Raw genomic sequence first — 4,169 nt, forward strand, 5'->3', positions numbered from 1 at the left:
GAGCTGTTCCATTTATGCTCTTAAGTTCCATTTACACTCGGCACTGTGAGCCTCCTCCCTGCCCTGTTCCTGGCTTCCCTGTAGGTTGGTTTGTTTGTTTGTTTCCCTATACCCTTTCTTATTTCTTTTGCCATGCTAGGGATTAAGCCCAGAGCCTCACACATGCCAGGCAAGCCCTTTTCCACTAAGCTACACCCCCAGCCCCTACTCCATTCCTCTTGATTAGCAGGGCCAGAGGTCTCTACACCAGATCTGAGTCTTCATCTCTTAGGAAAGCCTGAGAAGTTCTCTTGTGGGCAGTGGTTGGGAAGGCAAGAGGAGCCATCACCAAACTTAACAAAGTCTGAGTTAGTTACTTTACTGATTACTTTATCATGTGTACCTGTCAGTTTGCCCGTCTTATTTAGTCTCCTTTCATATGAGGTTTTCTGTACTTTGGGAAAGCACGTGTGTGTGCCTAACCAAACATGCTATCACTGACCAGTGCCCATCATAGTACCAGTAATTGTGGGGCCAGAATGTCATTTCTCTTCTCAGAGCAGCTGGTGCCACCATGGCTGCTAAATTCTTGGGTTCCTAAAATAACAAAACAGTTTTAACTGGTGCAAGAGCAGTAGCCAGTGCTCTTAACTACTAAGCCATCTCTTCTGCCCTGCCCCCAGCCATTGTCATCTTGAAATCAGCAGCTGTGACCATCTGCTCCAGACCTTCCCAAGAAGACCTCACCTCAGAGACGAAGTAGACTCCTGTCCCCTCCCTGCTGCCAGCAGTACAAACCCTGTCCCAGATGATGTGGGTTTTGGGGCAGGGTGCTAGGGGAATACAGGTGGTGGAAGGTTGACTGGGGTTGGGATGCCAGTGACAGCTGCCCAAAGTCGTCCATGCTTCTGAGTTTGCCAGCTGAACTTGAGTTTGTCTCTTTTTTCAGCTGCTGTCTCTGGGGGTAAGTAGGTGTTTCAGAGTTTCCCAGGAAAGGTTGCACAGCATTAATTTTTATTCATGTAGTATCACTGAGACTTATAATGAAAAACAGCAGGATTGGCTCTAGCCCTCTACACTCAACTTCTCATCTCTAAAATGCCTTCTATTTTTACCTTCTCTGTGATTTAGCTCCATATTTCTGAATAGCGTGTTTTTATTGTTGTTTGTGGTACTGGAGGCTGGGTTGAACCTAGGGTCTTGTTCATATCAGTGCAGGACTCTAGCAATGCTCTTTTGGAGATAAGATCTCACTAAATTGTCTGGGCTAGCCTTAACTCACTCGGTAGCCCAGGCATGACTTGAATTTAAAGTACTCCTGCCTCAGCCTCTACTGAGTAGCTGGAATCACAGGCCTAGTGCTATTATTTCTTAATTTCTTGGTGCATTGTTTTACGTTTTAACTATAGGAAATAAGGCACACTTATACTGTAAGTCTAAAACTTTTTTGAAAAAAAATTTGCATCCTCTATCCTAATATACCTATTATTATATCATACTATTAAGGTAAATATTTATTATAAATGTATATATACTGTTCATAGTTGTTCCAAATAGCATATGATTACAGTCTCTCGGGAATAAAGTTAGCCATTTCCTCTTTCTACATGAAAGATAAAGCACCTGGCCTTCAAATATTTATAATTTATCTCATAGTCTCAGAACATCCAAACACATGAGACAGCCCCCCACCCCCACCCCATAAATGCTGCAGATTGAGCTCAGGGCCTCAAGTGTTCTGTTTCTGGCTTTCACTAGGGAACCTTCCCAGAATCACTCATTGTCTTTTGCACTGAAATGTTTCTTTATGTCTACTGCATGGTTTTGTTTTTAGAGACAGGGTTTCTCTGTGTAGCCCTAGCTGTCCTTAGAGACAGGGTCTCTCTGTGTAGCCCTGGCTGTCCTGGACTAGCTTTGGCCTCCGACTCACAGTGATCCGCCTGCCTCTGCTTCCTGAGTGCTGGGATTACAGGCGTGCGCCACCACACCCGGCTTACTGCACAGTTTTTGTTCTGGGATAATTTTACCATATCTTCCTCACCTCCCCTCTGTTTGCTTCTCTGTAGCGCTAATGACCAGAGCAGGGCTTTACCCATGGTAGCCACACCGCCACTGAGCTACATCCCCATCCCCAGAACTAGTCTCTTCCTCTGCTAAAAAAAAAAAAAAAAAAAAAAAAAAAAATTATTCCTCTCTGTGTCTCTGTCTCTGTCTCCCCCTCTCTCCCCCCAACAACCCCTGTGTATGTGTGTGTACAGCTGTGCATACATGGTGCACATGCTTGTACAGGTTTCCATAAAAACCCAGGAGAGAACATATGCTATGGAGTTGGAGTTGTAGACGGTTGTAAGATGACTGCGGTGTGTGCTGGGAACAGAACTCTGGTTCTCTGCAAGAGCTCCTAACCATCTCTCCAGCCTTCCTCCAGTCCCCTTTTTGAGACAGTCTTCCCGTGTTGCCCAGGCTAACTCTGAATTCAGAATCCTGCCTCAGCCCTCTAAGTCCTGGAATTTGGAATTTGTACCACCTCACCTGGCTTTCTAGCCCTAATGTTCTAGTCTTTTATAACACACCACACCCTAAATAAAAGGTCTCTGAGAAGATAGGTAAGATTCTGCTGTATTGTTTGTTGAGAAAGGGTTTCTTTCTCTATATAGCCCTTGCTGTCTTGAAACTCACTCTGTAGACCAGAAATCTGCCTGCCTCTGCCTCACAAGTACTAGGATTAAAGGCATGCACCACCACCACCCTGCCATAGGTAAAATAATTATATAGATTTTTCTGGACGTGGAATCTGATCTATCAAACTTTTTTTTCTTTTCTTTCCTAAAGATTTATTTACTTATTATTTATACAGTATTCTGCCTGCATGTATGCCTACATGCCAGAAGATGGCACCAGATCTCATTATAGATGGCTGTGAGCCAGCCAACATGTTGTTTCTCGGAATTGAACTCAGGACCTTTGGAAGAACAGTGCTCTTAACCTCTGAGGCATCTCTCCAGCCCTCTATTAAACTTTTGACATTTTTCATAATTAGAATTTAAAGAGCATAAAATGTTTGAGGTGGAATGGCAGTGCCTGCTGAGCAGCAGAAGCATAGTTCTAGAATGTGAGAGCCACTGTCACAGTTGAAGCTTGTTGCTTGTAGGCTTCTTAACCATATGTTTAAGTACTAAAGATACATACAAGGGGCTGGAGAGATGGCTCAGTGATTAAGAGAACTGGCTGCTCTTCCAAAGGTCCTGAGTTCAATTCCCAGCAACCACATGGTGGATCATAACCATCTATAAAGAGATCCAGTGCCCTCTTCTGGCCTGTTGGCTCACATACAGGCACAATATTGTATAAATAATAAATAAATCTTTAAAAAGATTTATACAAAATAAGCAATGTGAAATAAAAATAAAAATATATGTATACTTAAAAGGTAAATGTTTTTTTGTCTGCAAAATGCATTTCTTTGGAATACTATCTAATGATACAACTATATAAAGTTAATTCAACCCTCTCCCTCCCCAAGCCTAATTTATTATCCAAATAAACCCTTTCTTTCTTTCTTTCTTTCTTTCTTTTTTCTTTTCTTTTTTTTTTAAGATAGGGTTTCTCCGTGTAGCTTTGGCTGTCCTGGACTCACTCTGTAGACCAGGCTGGCCTCAAACTTATAGCAATCTGTTTGAGTGCTGGCATTAAAGGCATGAGCCGCCATGCCTAGCTTAACACTTCTTTTTCTTTATAATTTTTCATTTTTTAAGGTTTATTTATTATTTAAACAGTATTCTGCCTGCACTGGATCTCATTATAGATGGTTGTGAGCCATGTGGTTGCTGGGAATTGAACTCAGGACCTTTGGAAGAACAGCTAGTGCTCTCCAGCCCAACACTTTTTTTTTTTTCTATAAGTAACTCTTTTCGCACACACTGCTGATTGGTTCAACATAAAAGATTGTCCTTGTCCATGAAGGTTTGAGTACCTAGCACTTACATGGATGTTCTCATTCGCCACTGAGTTCAGTACCTTTTCTATATGTTCCATAGACCACAAAGCCAGTCTGTTCAAAGACTTTAAGGGGGAGCTGGAAACCACAAAGCCTTGTGGATGGAAGGCCCTAACGCAGAAATGCTGATGCACTCAGGCTGAGCCCTGGCTCCTCAGCTTCCAGGCGAGGACAGAGACCGTCACACAGGCAC

The sequence above is a fragment of the Acomys minous genome, assembly GCF_964271855.1.
Source record: "Acomys minous genome assembly, chromosome: 2".
NCBI lineage: Eukaryota > Metazoa > Chordata > Mammalia > Rodentia > Muridae > Acomys > Acomys minous.